This window comes from Nothobranchius furzeri, chromosome 16 (genome assembly GCF_043380555.1).
Source record: "Nothobranchius furzeri strain GRZ-AD chromosome 16, NfurGRZ-RIMD1, whole genome shotgun sequence".
Lineage (NCBI taxonomy): Eukaryota > Metazoa > Chordata > Actinopteri > Cyprinodontiformes > Nothobranchiidae > Nothobranchius > Nothobranchius furzeri.
Window position 1 is genome coordinate 38,426,527 of NC_091756.1, and position 22,024 is coordinate 38,448,550.

General features: G+C 40.2%; 1 protein-coding gene across 2 annotated transcripts in view; it reads right to left on the minus strand.

Moving 5' to 3' along the window:
* The window catches only part of dnmbp (dynamin binding protein), a 62,284-nt gene extending 44,885 nt beyond the window's left edge, over window positions 1-17,399 (minus strand). For both annotated transcript variants that reach the window (XM_015963117.3, XM_015963115.3), the window contains exon 1: window positions 17,194-17,399. The gene's annotated coding sequence lies outside the window, so the exon portion shown is untranslated. The remainder of the gene's footprint in view (window positions 1-17,193) is intronic.
* Between the last annotated feature and the right edge of the window lie 4,625 nt (window positions 17,400-22,024).

Sequence of the window (22,024 nt, forward strand, 5' to 3'; positions counted from 1 at the left end):
AATGTTGTATGTTTATTACAAAACCTCCATTCACAGTTGCATGTCATGAACTAAAAGCTGCACTAATGTCAAAAGCTGATGGGCAAATACAAAGATTAACTATGTGAGCATTTCTAAACGGTTCCTTCAAATGCACCCAAACTGTCTGGTGTTTAAAAGGACTTAACATTTATCAAAGTGTTAAGCACCAAAATTTTGTTAATCGAGTTAATAAAAAAAAGCGATGCTTGCTATTCTGCTAATAAACGGGTGTTGCATCTCAGGCACCCTGTTGCATTAAACACATTCAGACATGATACTGTGAGGCATGATTTCTATGAAACTGTGAAAAATAATGACTCAACCAACTCGCTGAGAGGCACATCTAAGCAAATGAGACGATTTCTGTGAACAGATGCAGATTGAAGGGGTAAAACACAGATTCATGTGTTTGTGTTGAAGACAAAAGCTTCAGCTACACTGAGCTGTGCTCCTACTTAAGACTGTGACAGTGTAAACAGCTCTGTCTATGTCCTGCTGCACAATGCAACGATCCACTCATGCAGACAGCTGAAACAAAAACATCTGCTGTTTTTAAATTACACATCAGACACAAATTAAACTTCACACTACTTTTTTAGGCCTCTGATGTCTTCCGTTACTTTTATATGCAGCAAAGTCTTCTCAGAACATTCTCTATAAACAGCAGCACTGCTGGCCTGAGCAGGAACGTTGGTTACGTATTGTAACCCCAGATTCTATGAGTCTAGTTGCAGCCCTTAAGCTAGCTGCTATTGGAAGGGTGATCTCAGCATCAGCCAATCATGAAGAGCTTAAATGTACGCCCACCAATGGTGGGCACCCCCGTGGGTATATAAGTGGAGCGACTCCACTGTTCGAATCCGATGGCACTTGGTCCTATCAGAACCAGTGGGACCAGTGGCTTAAGGGCTGCGACTAGACATAGAATCTGGGGTTACAATACGTAACCAACGTTCTATTTCGTCTAGTCTTAGCCCTTAAGCCAGCTGCTATTGGAATAATGTGCAGCTGGATGAGTTTACACCACACTGGTTAGCTCAAACCGAATGGGCACATCCAACAATTCTCTTCTTTGAGACGGTCGCTCAGCCTAAGCCTAAGGGCTTAGAAGGCTGAGGCAGCCAGAAAGAAGAGTGGGGTTCCCACTAAAATGATCATCCACAACAGGATGAATTTAAAGATCCATTGATGAAATCACCGGCTCATGTATGAGGGGTGATAAGATAATAAGGAGCCCAGGGTGACAAGAGGGCAATGGATTGAATGGGACCCGTTATGAGGGGAACATAGGTAGTGAATGCGAACATATCCATCTGGATATGTATTATTGTAGTAGGGCCGGTGTGAGGCCGTAATGTTTTCACTCAACCTGTTGGGTCCAAGCACTGAATGAGTGATGGATCCTGAAGAAACATCTCGTAAGTAATAATGAGTAAAGGAACATGCGACAAGCTAACAGCTAGCAAGATTCCAGCTTGAGCTGGCCCCTGAATGCACCAGAAATGCTGCATGTTTCTACATTAGAACCAGAAAAATACATTTAAACAACTATAAAAATAATTGAAAAGTGATATTAATGAAATTCTGGTTAAACTCCTGTGAACTTTGGGGGACTGGAGCTGTTTAAAAGGAACCCTTCAGAGTTTCTGGCTCGCTTTTAGCACCCTCTAGAGCATGGGTATGCAATTCTGGGGCTCGAGGGCCAGTATCCACCACATTTTGGTTTTAACCCTGCTTCAACACACCTGATTTCAATCAGCAGGTGATTAACAGGCTTCTGCAGAGCCTGATGAGCTGCTGCACAGGTGATTCAACCACTGAAACAAGTGTGTTGGAGCAGAGGAACCACTAAAACGTGCTGGATACCGGCCCTCCAGGAAGTAATTGTATACCCCTGCTCGTTAATTCACCAAAACTGAGACTTCTCCTGTGTGCACGTGTTTTTAACACCTTAATCTGACTGCTGAAATGTCTCATCAGCTTTCATTCATTTCTACAGGAATGGTTTATCACTAAATCAGACAAATCAGCAGTTTTCACGACAAACAGGAAACGTGCTGAATGCAGACTCCAGCGCTAGGATGTTGGCTAGCCACTTTACTATTGACGAACAGAGTTCCTGGTAAAGACCAAGATCACGAGAGGAGGAATCACGTGACCACAGAGAAATGCTGTAGCGTGTTGGCAAACCTCAACGTTGATTTAGAGTAGTGGGTGATCACAGACAGGCAAGATACACTACAAGTTATGAGCGGCTCGCTGACGGAACCGCAGCCGGAAGCGCAACAACACGTGCCGACAGCTGCACAGCAGATGCCAAGGTCCGGGCGGCGTGCTGAGGATATGATGGTGTCTGAGGATGCAAGGGCCACAGTCAGAGATGAAAAAGCATCAGTGAGTGTTTGCCAGGTAAGAAGAAGCTTATGTGGGTCTTTGGGTGTGTGACGGAACAGGATGTGATTGCTACCACCTGACAAACATATTTAGAAATAATTGCAAACCCGCAGAAAGCTAAAACATGCACAAACCAAAACATATTATAGTTGTACTTACAAGTGCAATAAAATGATCAGTATTTGAATTTGTATCCGTCTCTGAGGTCTCAAAATTCAGATAACTCCTGATGTTGACTCTTGCTTGACTCCTTGTGTGGCCAGACGATATTTTTATTTTTATAACTTAATCAGAAAAATGTTTTCTTTGTCTTTTCTGAGGCTTCACCATGATAAAAACGTTACAATAAACTCTAACCAGGAATAGCTAGTCTGTTCTGAGGTGTAAACATAGATTGCCCTAAAACGTTACTGCTTCATGCAAGATGTGTGACTTAGGGGAGCAGTCCTAATACTCTGAAATTGCTAGTGTGGTATTTTGGCCACGGGGGTGGTGGGACCTAAGAGATGTTTCATTAACCCTCTAAAGGGTTGTACAGTGTGCCTTTAAGATGGCAGCAATGCATTTTGTTTTGACTGGACTCAGGCTAGCATTTAGCACATCAGTCCGCGATGAAAACTATTTATTTCGGAACAAAGGCCATTAAAAAAGATAACTATAGAACTAAGATGGCTTTTAATTATTACTTTTGCACATTTTTTCTAAATTGCCAAAAATGCTTTAGATCTGACAAAAAAGAAGAAAAACTCATTTTACGGCTCACATTCAGTCCAACCAAATAGAAGTAAACAAACCAAAAACCTAAACTGAATCAGAATGTGTTTGAATATAGGCTGCAGGATACCGTGTTGTTTCATTCCTGCCAAAGCATTCAAACTAAACTTAGTAACATTTATTGCTTTAATCAAAGGCTGTCATCCACCACCACAGCTAAACTAAACCCCCCTGACTTCTGCACCAGGATCTGCTAAGAATCACTGTACCACTGAAACCTGCCTGGAGATAATCCACAGATCTGCACTCAGCCAGACAAGCTTCTTATTCTTAATGTTATTTCTGGGTTCATCAGTGTGTCACAGCCTCCGTGGTCACTGACCGTTACATCATACTCAGACAAACTGAAGATACCTGCATTGTTCACATACAGAAGATTGATCCTGCCACTGTAAACTAATCAAAACCAATTAAATTACTGATTTAAGACTATCTGTCTTTTCCTTCTACTGAGGGATGAAGTACATGTTTAGATGACTCTGATGTACAGCAGCAGAATTATTTGTTTAAATTTGATTTGAAAAGGGTTATTTTCCAGGTTGGGCTGTAGGAAACATTTCCATTAAGAAAATATTTCAGTGTTACACCCATGAAATGTTAAAGTACAAGGGGCATCTTACAGATTACCGCATCTAACGTCTTATTGGCAGGTGTGTCTCTACTGTTATGATTCACATGGTCTTCTCTGATAAGCACTGGGACTCTGAATAGAGTTCATTAGCCCATAGACAGGAAAATGTAATTATGCATCAGTTTAAATAATTTAAACACACCACAACATTAAGTTACAATCCTTAAAAAACATCTGAATGGGACAAGCGTGCACAACTTGGCACAGAGCTGGAGAAAGTAGCAGGATTATGCCAGACGGAAAAGTCAACACACAAACATACACACACATACACACGTGTGTGTGTGTACTTGTGTGAACCCTCCACTGACTTCCATTCATTTTAGTGACTCCACTATGCCTAACCCATACCCAAACCCTAACTAATGCTGTTACATTCCTAACCCTAACCTCAACTAAAATTTAATTCATAACATACCTCTAAAACTAAGTATTAGGGTGTTTTGCACTGTGTGGACCAGCTAAATTTCCCCAAAATGTGGAAATGTCCACACATTACAGGTTAATAATGCACGGTATAAATGGTATAACCGGTATGATTTTGGCTGATATAAAATTATACACTACCGGCTAATAGAGGCGCTTGCTGATGACATCATCGAGGAGTAAAACAGTGTTACAGCTTCAACAGAGCAACACGAAGAATGGAATCTGCCAGCCTAACCAGAATCAGGAGAAGACGCAGCTGAAGTCTCAGCACATCAAGACAGAACCGGTGTTGTAGGGTAGAATTGTTTCCCTGATGTTCCTGGTAAAATCTGTTTCCCTGTCGGTAGAATTGTTTGCCCTGCATCTGAAGCCCGTGCCAGTGTTTAGTCAATATCTGTTCCCCCTCGAGATATGTTTCGCCTCCACCCAGCCACAAATTTGTTACCATCCACTTAAAAAAAATGTGTCTCCTAACCCTTACCCTAACCATAACCCTATAAAGAACATAAAAATTGTTCCACACAGAGTAATGTCATAAGTTATATTTGTGCAAAACATAAATTTTGGTGATTAAGTGGTTATGGTTAGATGAGAGCTGGTCTCTCTCCGCATTATGAATTTAACAAGGATTACTGCCTGATGACATTTTCCCAAATCTGTAAATCTCACTAGAAGGACACAAACTGAGGACAATATTTTCCTGATATAGAGGGTTTATTTTGGCCTGGCCTGCCAGACTCGCCCTCTGTTTAATTCTACACAGAGAACTTCCCATGAGGAAGCATGGGGCTGGCTGGCCTGGCTAGGTTTATTTAGCTGAAGAAAATAAAACACATTTCTGGCACTATAATTAGTACATGTAATACCCTGAAATGACCAACAACACATCATGACATAATAAATAGGAGTGGGAGATACAGAAGATTTTTATTTTGTCCCACTGAGGGAAACAGTTTGGCCGCCCCGATCCATAGGCGGGGCTGGGTAGAGTAGACTTATGCACTCAAGAGCAGCACTACTCCAACACTTTTTACTTAAAGGCCCCATGTGAGAAATCCATTGAAATCATGATGAAAAATGTGACTCTTTAGCGCCATGCAGTCCAGAGAAAGTATTGCAGCCACGGTGGCTCACTCGTGAGTTTGTCTGTATAATCAATTTCCAACCTGTGTAGCCTAACCCACACAAAGCTTAAAACAAGCTAATCGGCCTCTTTAAAAAAGCATTTATAATTATGACTGTTTGTCAACCTACCAGTCCTGAAGGAAGCAAGCTAGTTCTGTTAGATCTTGAAGCGGTCACGATTCACACACGGTGGAGGGGTGACGTCAGCCAGGAGGTCAGGTGTTGTGAGAAATTGAGTTCCCCTGAATTAGTCTGTTCCCCCGTGTCGGAAGATCGCATTTCAGGCTATTTTCACAACATTTGTGATAAACTTTTATGGGAAAATTATGTAATGTAATGTAATAATGTTATGCTTGTGATTTTTTATCTATATTTCCTCCTAAAAACAATAAAAAAAGATACAGTAAAACATTCTTGTTCACTCTTTTGCAGCAAACTTATTTATCATTTTTGAAAGTTATGTAAAAAGATGTGATCTCACTCAGTTTAACCATCTTTTATTTGAGGTAGTTTAGTCCTCATAATTGACTATAAGTTCTGTGAATTTGGAAATATTTGCTCTTGATTGCCTAAGGCAGGCGTGTCAAACTCAAATTCACACTGGGCCGAAATGAAAAAGTGGGACAAAGCCGCGGGACAAACCCACTCCTTCACCTACAGATCTGTATGGCTGAACCTTTTTCTTTGGAAACACACACGAGCAAATCGATTTTTAAATAAAGCACACATCAGTGGTAGTCATTAGTTATGTCTCATTTTTAAAAAATGTATTCCTTAAAATGTGTATCTATAAAGCTTTCTTTTTATTTTTTAAACTTTTGAATCTTTTAAGTACTTCTATTTCATGTTTTTATGCTTATTCTTATTATTTACTCTCCTCTTCTGCTCCTGTAATGAATGTAATTGCTGCTGTGACACCAAGCTTTCCCCACTGAGGGACAATAAAGGGATTTTCTATTCTATTTCTATTCTATTCTTCTATCAGTAATCTTTCCAGTTCCTGTTTTAAAGTAGGTGAAATCTTTTAGCACAGGACAACAGCATAAATAAAACATAGTAATTCTCTTAAATGAAAATGCAACATCTCACCTATTAACTTCATGCTTTGGAGCAGAAAAAGTGCATAAAAATCTAAATAATCCAAGCCCAGTTTGCTCCACTCTGAACTGTGATGCTCACCTGTTCCAGCCAGACACCTGCACCTGTGGGGTTGGGCTCTGAGCTTAGGCAGGAGCTGTGTTGTTCTGTTCATCTTCATCACACACAACAGTTTCTCACACAGGTTTGTGCTGCTGAACATGGAGAACATCTGGACCACGCTGTTGGTCAGAGTGTTGGGGAGGAAAGATAAAAACTACAGCAGCTAGAGTCAGACTGACTGGAGCTAAATCATCTCAGTTTGGAAGTTGGTTGGTGCGCTTTCTCTGTCAGCAGCAGATTATTGAGCTGTTAAAATATTGAGCTGTTAAAATAGGGTTGCTGGGCTTCAAAGTCGGCTAATTTCTGAGTAAACTCGCTGAGTAAAGGTTGGTTTATGCTTGACGCGTCTGCGAGGTCCGCGCGGCAAAATTGCGTCATTTTAACAACCACGCCCCTCCACCGTGCCACCGCACGGCCCAAAATTTCCACAACGTGCACCTAGGAAAATTTCTAACCACGCGGACGGTCGGACACGGAAAAACATGGCGGACCGGCAAGAACTAGTATGGCAGAGGTTCGTAAATACAGACATTTGTATGATTCAGCTCTCAGAGATCACCGTGATCAACATGTTGTTAATAATTCTTGGAGAGAAATAGCTCGCACTTTCGGAAAAGACGAGGACGCTGTTAAAAATGCTGGAATGCCACGTTGTAAACAGTAATTTCTACTTCTACTATGGTGTAGTGTTGGAGGCATGCCGTAGAGCTCCATGCTGCCCCGTTCAGTTTGGGAGAATATTGGCTCACCGCAGAGACAAGCCGCATGAACCATAAACGCTGCGAGTTGTGAAGCGCGTTCCACCCGCGAGCCGCATCACCGCGCGGAAAGTGAATGTGTCAAGCATAAACCAAGCTTAAGAGGAGTGTTCTCAGTTTGTCCGAGACAGAGGAGGTAACACTGCAGACGCTGATGCTAGCAGCATGGATGCTAATGACTGTAAATGTGTGGATAGTTATTTTCTCTTGTTGCATTAATTAAACAAGAATGTGGATACACTGTGACCTAGTGGAAAAATACTGTCACTGCACTTCTAACACAATCACCATTCATTATGAAAAATGTAGTTTATAGCCAATGCACACTTTGAAGCAGCATAGACCTATTTTGAGACACTTGAATTTCTCGCAGGCCACATAAAATGATGTAGCGGGCCACATCTGATCAGCGGGCCTTGTGTCTTGACACATGTGGCCTAAGGGAAACAGAATATTTCAGGGGAACATAATTTCCCACAACACCGGTTTCACGAGGATCATGGTGCACTTGATGTAAACAAACTGGCTGCCGCTACAATCTATGGCGCGATCACTGGCTGCTCGTTAGCCACGGCTGGTGAAGGAGGGTTGGTGAGCCGGGGATACGCTGTGGAGGTCAAATAAATGATGTTGACTTATCCACCAGCTAATCGTGGCTCACGGCTGGCATGGTGGAGATGGGCATCACGAGCTGCTAGTTAGCCATGCCTAGAGCCGGAGAGACGCTGTGTACGTTGCACGTAAACTCCCACAGATTACCAGCAAAAGGAGACCAAAGTCTAAAGGTAATGTTTGAGGAGGAGCCCTCTGAGTCGGAGTGTCTCTGTAACGCGTGGAGAACCACATCGCTGTTAGTAGAGTGTTGAGGAGATAAAGTAAACAACGCTGATTTAGCCACTGGCTAGCGGACGAGCGCTGGAGAGTGTTGGGAGAGACGGCAGGCTGCGGGAAGAGAGGACACTTGAGTAGAAGGATTTTGGAACGGACACGTTGGGACCGGGTCGGAAGTTCTGGTACTCGGAAAAGACGAATGGACAACTTGAGGTGAGTTTGGGAGTCAGAGACACTAATCGGAGGTTGGCGTCCAGATATTAATGGGCGGGGATCTGAACATATGCGGCTTCCTTGTGTTGGATATGATGACGAAATGACAAATGTTATGTGTCTTTTGATTTAATAGTTTTTTATTCAAACTAGGAGATGGCGGAGTCGTGAGACAATGCCTGCATTATGATGGCCACGTAGCGTTGCTGCCTTTCACAGACACTTTTTCTGCTCGTGCTTTAAACAGGATAGCCGTCTTTATCAGCTGTCCCTCGGCATTCTTCAAATATCTAAAAAATGCCCATACTTCCGACTTTGTCTTCTTTGAGGGATTATAAATGTCCCGAGTGCTGCTGTCTCCTCTGGCCATTATTTCAGCTTTAGCTTAAAGAAAGTTTTGGTCGTAAACAACAAAGTGTGCATGTGCCGCCGGCAACTTCAGCAGATGATACGGTGGCTGGTAAGGGTCACCGCGCCTACACCGCAGCCACGGTAATCCACCGAAATAATTTTTTTTTTAAAACAAGACGGTTATTATTACTGTCTACTTTTTTTACCGGGGTTTACTGCTACACCGGTTACCTGAAACCGCCTAAGCCGACCCAACAGAACCAGCTCTGACTGGTAAGTAGCCGTTAGCATAGCATCAGATTAGCAGCAGGGTTCGGCCCCACGGCCTTAGAGCTATTATCCCGCATGTTTTAGAGGTTTATCTGCTTCAACACACCTGATTTTAATCAGCAGCAAATAGCTGAGCTGCTGAACAGCAAATCTAACCCATTAAAGGAGGAAAACCACTGAAACGTGTCATAGCAGCTCTCTAGGCCACCTACCCTGGGCTAAAGTTACTGTCTGCTGCAGAGAAAGTTATAAAAAATACCCCAATATATATATATTACCGCATGTGCTTCAAAATGTATCATGATACAGATTTTAGGCCAAATCGCCCATTTCTAAAGTGTAAAAGTCAAACTGTGTCCACTTAAACATACAAAGACAAGTACACACACACACACACACACACCTGGATGTACACAATACAAAGATATATCACTGCTGATGACGACAGAACAACGGCTGTCTGATCGGGGACATGACCCTGAAACATTATCACTCTTTAGTAAAAGGGTGTACTTGGCTAATTTTACTAATTCATTTTAGGGTCTCATTTAGTAAACACTTACAAAGGTTAACTACAGTCATTTAAAAAGGTAGAAAAATCTAAGTTATTTCAGCTCGCTTAAGTGGAACGACTTCTGAAAAATAATATCAAATATGTTGGCAACGGAAATCTTATCCAAGTTCTGTTCAAATAACAAAATACAGAAGTATTTAAACTTGGCAATAAAACAACAGAAAAGCACATGTGTTGTCAGTAAAAACATCACTCAGTTTGATGAACCGCTCCTGTTTGAAGGCCCTTGGATTAGTTCAAGCCCGTTTTAGTTTGACACGATTAGAACGTATGCACACGGTTGTTTTATGAAAAGTCCAGCTACTGGATTTGAAATGAACAAATCAGTTTTATTTTTATCCCAGTGTTTGTTGCTCATTCAACCAAGTCACATCCACCAAGAAGCTATATGTTTGTTTAGTTTGACCTTTTTTATTTTGGAATTGCATAAATACATTTTATAGTAAATGACAGATTTTTCTAATAACGATAATAGCCAATCGCCTCTCCAGATTCATCTACAGGAAGGATTTTGGTACCCAAGCGTCTTTGAGTGTCCTAAAAAGCGCCATATAAGTTTGATGCTTTTTTTTCTTTGCATCCTGCCGAGATTCACTAAACTATTTTATCAAATGCAATATTGAGCCATTTACATCTGCTGTAATCTTACTGGCCCCTAAAACACGTGTTTTCAGTCCCTGGTGCTTGTCTTTTTATTTGAATTAGATAAAGAGAATCCTATAGAACACTACTATTACTATTTTACAATTTATAATGTTTACAGTTGCAAGAGTGATAGAAGAATGTTACTGAGTGTGATGAAGAAGAGAAGGTAGAGAAACCTGCTGACTGGCGGCATCTTTTATTTAACAGTCTAATGCCAACAATAAAGCTGCTGCATCATATTCTGTCTGCCTGCCAACCTCTGTGCCTGTCAATACACACACACACACACACACACACACACACACACACACACACACACACACACACACACACACACACACACACACACACACACCTCTGTAATTCACACCATACCTCTAAAACAACGTTTAAGGGTATTTTGTCATTGTGTGGACCAGCCCAACATCCCCACAATGTGGAAATGTCCACACTGCAGGTAAAAAGTTCAAATTTGTCCACCTAAACGTATTAAGACAAGTACACGGCCACTCACGGGGGTGTGGGTCACATTAATACTCTGGTTTCCTCTCACAGACCAAAATCATGCATGTTAGCTTAAACTGTGCTCAGGTGTGTGGTTGTTTTTCCTCTGCTTGTCCCTGTGATGGACTGGTGACCTGTCCAGAGCGTGTCCCCCACCTATGACTGCTGGAAACGAACACTAGCTCACTACAACCCGAGGAAGAGGGGTTAACAAAACACGAGAGAGAGAGAGAGAGAGAGAGAGACAGAGAGAGAGATAGAGAGAGATAGAGAGCGAGAGAGAGCGAGATAGAGAGCGAGAGAGAGAGAGAGCAAGAGAGAGAGAGAGAGAGAGAGAGAGAGAGCTCCAGAGACAGACAGCCAGACAGAGAGACACACACTGAGGGAATCCTCTGGAGCGCGCTGAATGAACTCTGATGACTTTTGACAGCATTGTTTACTGGGAACTGGTGCTGTGTAATGTAGCGCTGATGGAACACTCATCCATCCAGAACGCTGAGCCCACTGAAACACATTCATCTCAAAAACAACGTAACACAATCACACGGACAACAACAGGTCACTTCTGGATATTAAAACCTGTCGCATATCTCTTGCCTATCCAGTCTTTCAGTAGATGTGAAAGGCGAGGGTGGGTGGTGTGTGTGTGTGTGTGTGTGTGTGTGTGTGTGTGTGTGTGTGTGTGTGTGTGGTGGGGGCTGCTATGGCTGTCAGTGCTCATGTCATGTGGGTTTTATGACCCTGATGTTTACGGAGTCTGAACCACAGGAATGCAATGAGGCTGGTCGACATGACCGATTTAGATATCAATCTGTGTGTTCAGAAAGAGACGGGTTAACCAAAACATAATTAAGCGCCCAAGTGTCTTTACTGACATTGATGCTAAATAATTAGGTCTATTAACTGTAAACCTTACAGATGTTGCAGATGACTAATAACACTGTCTAATCCCCAATTATTAACACTAAGATACTACATTGGTCTGTTTATTATCATGTTTATGAAAAATTATTACCATAGCTACTTGTGTTTAGCAGCTTTTGTATGCAAGATCATGTTTTTTACTAGACAACATTTTAAATCCAGTCCATCTCTGTTTTTACAGCTTCTTTTCAAAAGAAGAACTAATTTGAGATTATTTGAAGTTATGATTTCACCTCACAAAAATCTAAATTCTGCAGTCCTGGATTATCGGACTTGTCATTTGAACTCATCTAAATAAAATGTAATGATCTAGTTTAGACACAAGCCAGAGACTTCAGAGGCACGATCATCCACCATTCCTTTATTAGAATCGATAAAAAAGGCCTGAGGAAAACAGCCTCATTTATGATGCATTTTATTTAGATGAGGCAGCGCTGCTCAACCTCAGCCAAATGGATGAAAAGAACACATCTGGCAAGCGGAGTCAAACCCTTAAAGACGCCAAACTCCGCAGAAATATGTGGTGCAGAGATGTGTGAATACCACTCAAAGCACAAACAGAGGCAGGGATAAAAGTAGGCAGAAAAAAACTGTTTATATACAAGTTTAAAAGCAGTGCATCATTTGCGTCAGGTAAAAACATTTAGGATGGCGTGAAACAGTGTGTTCAGTGTGTTCAACTGACTTTACAGGAAATTGTGAGTTGGTGCTGAATGTAGGAAAAACCCTGGGTGGGTTTGTTTAAAAAGGCTGGAAATACTTTCTTTTTTACTCAGACCCATTAAAATCCACCTCTGTCTTCACATTTTCATTCAGTTTGAATTCCAGCATGTCACACAAACATTCAACAAGGGAATATCTATTTTCCATTCTCCTCATCCTGATGATTTTAATGTGCTCCTAAAGTTTCCTACCTTTTATTTGTGCCTTTGTCTTATTCAAAGCATGTAACATCAATGACACACACACACACACACACACACACACACACACACACACACACACACACACACACACACACACACACACACACACACACACACACACACACACACACACACACACACACACACACACAGGGTGGAACTGACTTTTTGCATAAACATTTCCACAGTGAACAGAACAGCTCAGATATTTGTCCGAGAGGGCCAAGGCAGTGTTGTTATGGAAACAAGGATTTGTTTGGATGGAAGAAGGTTTTCCCTAAGAGGACCCCAGAGGTGCCCAAGGATATGCCGCACCCTCAGAACACAACTCAGCGCTAATCATTCACACATGTTCTGTTGCAAAACAAATGTCTCACATGGGATCACATCATGACTGTAGAAACCTCATCAGCTCTTCCACAGTGAAATGTGCGTTCGCTCTGATGAAACCCACCTTAGAACAGAGCTCTTTGGGCCGAGAACATCAGTGAGAGATTGCCAAGTCAATAAGCTAGCATGCTAGTTTTTAAGATCTGTTCAGAAATTCAACAAAGTTCTTCTAAAATGTTACTGTTCCAGTCCTTAAAGAATTCAAATCCAAGCCAGCACCAATGTGGGAAGGCTTAAGGTTCAGCTAAACAAAGATAGATGTGGATGAGCAAACATATTTCTCATCATTGAGCTGAAAAACTTGAACAACCTTGAGCTTTGTTGGTGAGAAATATATTTATGATTAAGATCAATTTAAACTGAATCAGAAAATAAGTTGCAGGTGTCAACATTTATAGCTTTATATATTTAAATAAAGATCTGCTGGATTCCTCTGAAATGGATCGTCAGAAGCTAACTCTCAATGCCACCTTTCATTTTGCTATTAAACTTAAAAATAATCCCCTTAGGGGCCAAAAAATGTCTGTGTCACTGTAACAAGTCCGCATTATTTCAAACAGTTCTCCAAATCTAAAATAAATTATCTCTGTGTGTTATGTTTGTTTGTGTGTGTGTGTGTGTGTGTGTGTGTGTGTGTGTGTGTGTGTGTGTGTGTGTGTGTGTGTGTGTGTGTGTGTGTGTGGATGCTTCACTTCATGTTTTTGCATCACTTAAGCAGAGAATTGTGCAATATTTAACTCACAGATAATTTTTCTGCCATATCCCGCCTGCTGTGCCAAGCTGACTAATGCTTTTAAGGACTGCTGCTGTCATTTTGGGAAAATATCTCCTCTTTTAGGTGAAAACAGATTACATAACACGGTTTAAAAGCCATTAGATTAATTTTTTCGAAGCATCATTTGATGCAGAGCTATGGTAGTTTTAAACACTACAGCAGAGTAATAATCGGCTATATGTTGAACTCTCGCATGTTACGTCTCAAATTACTTTGTTACCATGTGTTAAAAGATATACAACCCTGCTGCTGGTGTTTAATAATTCAGTGTAAAGAATGCTTGTTCATTCAAAATGTTACTTTTCATACACTAGATGAGGGCAACAGGAGAAAAAGATGCTTAGAACAGAAATGGCTGCCTCCAAGTGAGACTCAGATGAAAAATATGTGTGTTTGCATGCAAAAAAAAGAACTTAATTGATTTGAGATATAGATTGCTGGTTGCAATAAAAAGAAAAACAGCTAAGCTTGCATCAGTCATCAGTGTTGCGTAACACAGATGCTGCTGCAGAGGGAAGCTGGAGGCTTCCCTGCAGACTGCAGAATGAACTATTCGAAATCATCCACTCGAAACGCAGCATTGGTTTGATACTAACAGGTGTTTCTGTTCTGCAGAGCCAGTCATATAGGTAAGAAGTACATGCATGATATAAAACATGTCCCAAAATACACACTATTTATACAAAATGTGATGACATTAAATCAAATTTTGTAGGATTTAACTTTTTCAAAACAGAATTCACTGCACACAAATGACCTTTGTTGTTTAAACTATTTATGGAATACCATGTAAGCTTGATCAACAACTAAACCTCAGCTGTTTAACGAAATATGTTATAAGCACTAAAATTACAAAGTAATTTTTTTTCTTTGCTAAATTAAAATAAAATGCATTGAACTGCATCACTACTGGACTAAACAGTTGTTTCCCTTGACCCTACCACTGTCCTAATAGGTGTGACCCCGCAAGGAAAGTTGACCATTGAGCAGGGTTGATGGTTTATCCCTTGGGTCCATGTGGTAGGGTTGAGGAGTGAGCACCACCTCACCCCTGCCATGTGGACCTCAAGGGATAAACCATCAACCCTGCTCAATGGTCAACTTTCCTCACGGGGTCACACCCATTAGGACAGTGGGAGGGTTAAATTAGTTTACTTAGCTGTTTTAACATGTTGTTAATTGGTTGATGCATACATGTAAATTAACCAAATTGAGTTTGTTCAATTTTTGTACACACAAACAGCAAATACACAGAATTAAGTATTTTCTAACACACAGGCAACGCACAAAAGTATTGCAAAGCAAATGCAAAAGGGCTAGTCAGAGGGCTATGTGACATGAATACGTAGACGCTCCATTGGGTGCTGGAGAGCTTAACCACAGACATATACGTAGACGCCCTGTAGACTGGCACTGCCTGTTGAAGCTGTCGTAGTGTCATCTTGGATGAGTCTCTATTTGCCCCCAGTGCATTTATTTCTACGGAGGAAGGTGCTGCTTACCCAACTAAAGAAACACATTTTATAATGCTTTTTCACAAAATCAGATATATAGTATGGCATAATTAAAACAGAAATCTAATAAATGAAAATAAATTAATTAAAACATAAAATCCTAGCAGGTAGGCTAGAAAAGTCTAAAGTAATCCAATCCAACGTGATCTGTTTTCCATAGTGCAAGGTTACGCTCTCCATTGCCCCAAAGGGACGTCTATGTATTCATGTCTATGAGCGTAACATCGTCACCGCCATGTTGGATGGATTCCTCACTCTCCAAACCTGGAGGCAAAGTTGAGTGAGCAACTCTGCCTGGTTTTTGTGCAGCCTAAAGCTGCAACAGGCGCACTATTGAAAACAGATCACGTGGGACTTCTATTGACTTTTCAAACCTACCTGTTGGGATCTTTTTTTTTTTTATTATTTTATTTTATTTAATAATATTTATATTTTAACTACCATGCTATAGCTGATTGTGTAAATAAGCATAAATAAAATTTGTTATTTTTAGTTGGATAAACTTTCCTGGCGCCATCTGTCCCTCTGACCACCCTCATCAGGCAAGGCGGGTTAACTGTCTTGCCCAAGGACACAACAGCAGCATTCTCTGATCAGAGCCAGGATCAAATCTGCAACCTTCTGATTACTGGACAACCTGCTCTCCCTCTTGAGCTGCTGTCCCCATCCAACATGGCAGCCCGTTGCTATGCCAGTTCCAATAGGCAGCGCCAGTCCATGGGGTGTCTATGTACATGGGAGCCATGACAGTTTCCATCTCAAAACCTGTTTCAGTATCAACATAAAGTAATTACCTAGAAATGAATTATGATATAAAACCATAAACATAGCAGGAATGACATTTTCAGCTGAATGTTGTAAAACTGACAGCAGTTAAATGGCTTATTAAAGAAACTGCTATAAGATGTTATAGATTAAAATGATTTAAAGCCTAAAATCAGATCCAGTCTCCAAAACTTAAGGACAGTTCATGCAACGCTGTTTGAAGAACCTTAAAACTGCCACCATGCGTACGTCTAATTACAAGACAAGATATCACCAGTAGAGGTTAAATGTAGCACTCCACATGCATCCAGTGGTCATATCAAGCAGGAATATCTTAGCATTTCTGAAGAAGTTGTGCTGTAATGGAAAACTGATGTTAAATCAGCTTTGGATGTGGGTGTAATTACACAAGACATACATTCAGGTTATCAGTAGGGTTCAAATGGATTCAATTCAAAAAGAGATTGCTGCCCAGTCTGATGTAAACACCATTTATCCAGAGACTGGTCAGGAGGTCATCTGCACTTGAAGTTTATCCCATAAATAATGTTAATGTAAGACTGGAATAATGCCCCCAAGTGTTTGTAGTGGACAAGAATAATCCCTGTGTCCATTGGAGGACACAAATCTATTTACACCACCTCATTATGTGGAGCTGCAATGTCATCAGTTTACTCTCAGAAGCACAAAAAACATCCTAAAACTGAGATTTTAATTAAGGCAGGTTGGTTGGAGGTTGTGTGTGTGTGTGTGTGTGTGTGTGTGTGTGTGTGTGTGTGTGTGTGTGTGTGTGTGTGTGTGTGTGTGTGTGTGTGTGTCTACATGGTGGAACAACTGACAGCAGAAGCCACAGCTGACACACAGCAGGGAGGATTACTCGGTCTGCAGCACTCTAACCCATTCACCTCAGTAATGTATTCACACTGAGGACCCTGAAGAATAAATAACGTCTAAAGTAGAAAACAACTGCCTGCAACAGCGTTGAGATCATAAATCAGCCCAACAGAAAGCAAAGCGCAACGTGACCGCACGCAGGTCCTCCAGACAGAAGCTGGGAATATTTGTGTTGTAAACTGGTTATATTCACGCAGATGAGCATTTTACATCAAATTATGGGATTTTTATTAAGCAAGAATGGTGAAAAAGTCAAAGGATTTGGTTTTCTTGCGTTTTTCTTACCTGTAAAGTATGTTGAAAATCTGAGTTCGTCAGACTAGATATCCAACTTCTTCAACCTGGTGAAGTGTTGGTGGCGTTTCCTTTTTCAGCGACACAACTTTTAGGTAGCTACGCGTCCCGAGGGTTCCCAGATGCCCTGCGGGATCTTAAAGGCGGCATGTTGACGCTAGGAAGTGCCACGACTGTCCCGGGTGCATGGAGGTCTCTGTACGCTCAGCTGTCATCACGGTAGACATGGGAGAAGCCGCGCTGGGCTGTTCTGCGTCTCTTCGTGCCTTCATAGAACAACGCCTCCCACTTTTCCCACTGGGGGGTGTCCCTGCAGATGCCTGACTTAAATCACATGAAAACTGATTCCAAACGAACCAAATTTATGAAAAAAGGAAAAAGCGCGTGTGTTTGTATTGTTATGTTCCTGAATAAAACAGGAATTATTTTTGTTTCTAAATTAAAGTAAAGGTTTCAGTGGGACTGTCACTGATAACTCTTTTGGGGGTCTGTCAAAAATTGTCTTCAGATGTTTTCGTTCTCCTTTCACTCATTTTTTACGACACTTGTACACGACTGACGAAATTGGAAAAGATGACAGATAGCAGATGGACCATATCTGGAGGTCATAGTAAAAAGGTAAGAATCTATTAAATATCTTAAACAAGGCCTGTTAAAGGCAGCTTGTCAAGTTTTAAGCAATTAAATTAAATTATCAGATCAATTATTGTTTTTCAAATTGTTACTTTTGGTGTTTAGATTCACATCAAGAAATTTAATTGAATCGTGTCTGTGTAACTGGATGTTAGTGACAGTGAGGTTAAAAAGCAAAAACCCATTAAGACCTATTTGTGTCTGAACGGTTCATAGGTCAGATTTTTGGAGCTTAACAAACAAAAATGAACATGTCTGAAAACAGACAGAAATTTCATTGAAAAGCCACCAATGTTCAAAGAAAACTTTTAAAGGTTTTCAAAATAAAACCTGCAAATTATTTTCTCAAAAACAATAAACTAGCACATGATTTGTTGAGATTTTTGTACATTTCTTTAGTTACACATAATTGTCAAAGTCTTCGGTATATATGTAGAGAGAGAGAGAGAGAGAGAGAGAGAGAGAGAGAGAGAGAGAGAGAGAGAGAGAGAGAGAGAGAGAGAGAGAGAGAGAGAGAGAGAGAGAGAGAGAGAGATGAGATGAGATGAGATGAGATGAGATGAGATGAGATGAGATGGATGGATGGATGGATGATGATAGATAGATAGATAGATAGATAGATAGATAGATAGATAGATAGATAGATAGATAGATAGATAGATAGATAGATAGATAGATAGTTTATCATCATTACACTGAAAATGAACTTGTGTTTTAATACCATACTATACTGTTAATAATAAAATTGTATTCCTAATAATTCACAATGAATGTTTACTAATTTCTTACACATATTTTAATTTTAGGTGTTTTAAACTTCTGTTATCAATATTCTTATTTTTCAAGAAGGAAATTACTTAAGGATTGTGGAAACTGTAGCAGAATTAAACCAAAGGGAACCTGAAAATATTCTTTGTTAGCTCATTTTTTTGGGACTGCCCGCTCCAGCCACACCAGACGATGTTCCCAGGAGTTACAAGAAGTAACATCATCTATGTTTGGAACATGTGACGGTAATGTTTTTCTTTTATTTAGTGTCATGGTGAGTAATTAAAGCCTGTAGATTTAGCGGATATTTGAGCGTTTTCTGCTAAAACAAGTTTCAGCAGCACAGACGTAAAAATAGCTGGTTTCCCCTGATACTGTTTTATGGCTTCACCCTTAAGCGCTGTCGTTTAGAATCACAGAGACAGTAAAATCAGCTTTTAGAAGACCTTAATTACAGCTTCTATATGACGAATTATATGTTTAGTAAACCTTTCCTGACTACTGCTTGCTGTGTGCTGTGGTGTGAAAGGCTGAAGGCCTGACTTTGCTGTGTCTGCAGTAATGACAGCTTCCTCATATGTGATTGTGTATATGAGCAGAACAATAGCAGGAAATAAAGGCAGGGGGATGCTTTTGACTTTAAGAACAGACAAGGGGAAGGAAAAAGATACAGCAGAGGTCACACAAACACATGACAACAGGCTTAGATAAAACTCACTCCTCCAGTGAATGTGTCGATGTTTTAAAAGGGACATATGACTTGTTTTAAAAGCCATAATATATCTATAAAACATAGAAAGATCAAACTTTTTATGTCTACGCAAATTATGTTTATGGAGGGGGTTTTATTATTAATTGTTTTTTACAAAATCTTTCTCACATAAATTGATGCTGCTTTGATCTTGACATTTTCAGTACCTTCCAGAATGAGTTTTTTCAGGGCTATGTCAGCAGCAGCTTTGTCCTCTAGGTGAGAGGTGGTTCTATTCCAATTTCACAATTTGTGATGTTATAAACTGATGCTTTTTGAAACCACTTCTTTTAGGCACATAATTCCCAAAACCAAACACTGACAGAAAACAGATTTTTCATGTTAGTAGTATTTCTAGATGCAGTAGAGACACATAGTAGCACAAAAGGATTCAAAATGGGAGTTTTGCACTGTATATCCCCTTTAATGATTCAGTGACTTTTAAATTGCTTTCCAGTAAACCTCATTTTCACGAGTCACACAACTCTTTCTTTGGGTCAATGAATGTGGGTCAGGAAGGTGTGGGACATGCCAGCCTGTCAGACTACTAGTGGGCTTCATTGACGCCACATTCAGCCAAGTATACACAAGCATGACCTCTCTCTCAATCACACACACACACACACACACACACACACACACACACACACACACACACACACACACACACACACACACACACACACACACACACACACACACACACACACACACACACACACACACACACACACACACACGTCTCATACATATTAAAGCTGGGAACAGTCCAGATCTGAGTGGAATGCCGTCTTTGTCTCCTCTAACAGTGACCACTTTCATCCGACAGCATTATGTGGGTCTATTGTTTTCTTTCATAATGCTGCCAGCTGAGCATCACTTTAGTGCTCCTGACACAGAGAATACATCAGCTGTCATACACTAAATGTATTGTTCCTCCTCTGAGAAAAACCAAATGTGATGAAATCTGTCTGAGTGGGCAGAAACGAGGACTTGAAGCATGACGGACGTCACGACTGATTTTTCTGAGTCAGTTTCACAGAAACAGTAGATTTGTCTTACGATGACCTCACTCAGAGTTAGCTTCATTTAATGCAAACTTTCATATTGCAGTGTCTGTACTATCACAACATTTTTGTGCTTGGCACTCAGATTTTCTTAGATGTTCCAGCATTCTGTACATTTCCTTTTCCTGTTTGTTAAAAAGGAATTATTTATCTTCTTTAGTGGCTGTGAAGGACTGAAAAAACACCCTGGGAAATCATTTGTATGAGTCTCTTAGTTTGAAAGACCCATTCACAGTCAGGGAACATGAGAGCGCCTGTAAATTGTGTGTCGCTGTTAGAGTTTGTCAGACAAAACCACCGGTGATTTGAAGTTTTCTAAATAATAAAGAAGAAAATAAAAGTTTTAAATTGTAATTTTCTGAAAACTTCATTTCCACTAGTTACAAGAACATAAAAAAACTGAACAAGGTGAACAAGAATTTTATATTTTAAAAGGGACATATTGTGTAAAACTCAACTTTTGCTTCCTTTTGTGCTGTCATGTGAGTTTCTACCTCCTCTATAAACACTTCAAAGGGGGAAAAAAACATCCATCTGTTTTGTTTCAGGAATTATGTGCCTTAAGCAAGTCATTTCACAAAATCCCCGCTTGTGATGTCACTAACAGGGAAATTATAGAACCATCTCTTTGTTGCAAGAGAGAGCTGCAGCTGAAGTGTGGCCAGCTCCAGCTTGTTTTGTTAAAGTGAGTACTGAAACGACTCATTCTGGAAGGTACTGAAACTATGAAGAATAAAACTGCTGAAATTGCTTTATGTGACACTTTTGAGTTTCAAGAACATGTTGTGTGGACCACAGAACTATTATAATTTGAGAAAAACGTTATTATATGTCCCCTTTAAACAAATATGGTCAATAAAAACATGCTCTAATGGGTCTATTTGTTTATAAGTTGCACTTTGTAACTTCAATACCTTTTTTAATTTGAAATAAAAAAGCAACATTAAACAAGTTATTCTTCATCTTTTCTGCCTTCTCCTGGAAACAAATACTCAGTCCTGATTTTGTGAAAAAATAGCAACTAAATATAGAAGTAGCACATATGTTATTTTAATTTAAAGGTTTTAAGTCATTTCCATATAAAGAGAATCTTCACAGAAGAAAAGGAGAACACTGCATCCATGTGGATTTGGAAACCATGACAAAATGCATGCCAAAAATATGTACACACACACACACACACACACACACACACACACACACACACACATATATATATATATATATATATATATATATATATATATATATATATAAAATGCAAAGCTACATTTATGCAAATAAACCCTGAGAAAAGGCTGTGCATTTTTTAACCAAATGTGTCTATTTTAGCCTGTGAATCTGCAGAAAGCAAAAGATGATCCCTATAACATCAAACAACTAGATGAAGATATTAAACACCACATTTTGATTGACCAAACACATGATATATTTCATTAGATTTGACAATAATTGTCTTACTGAATAATCGGGTTGACTTTATTTATTTACTTACCTGAATAAAGAATCATTACATCTCTGCAACAGAACTGGACAGCAATGAAAAGCAGAGATTTTTTTTCCTGTTCAACACTGACATCTACTGAACGTGGCACTAAAATGC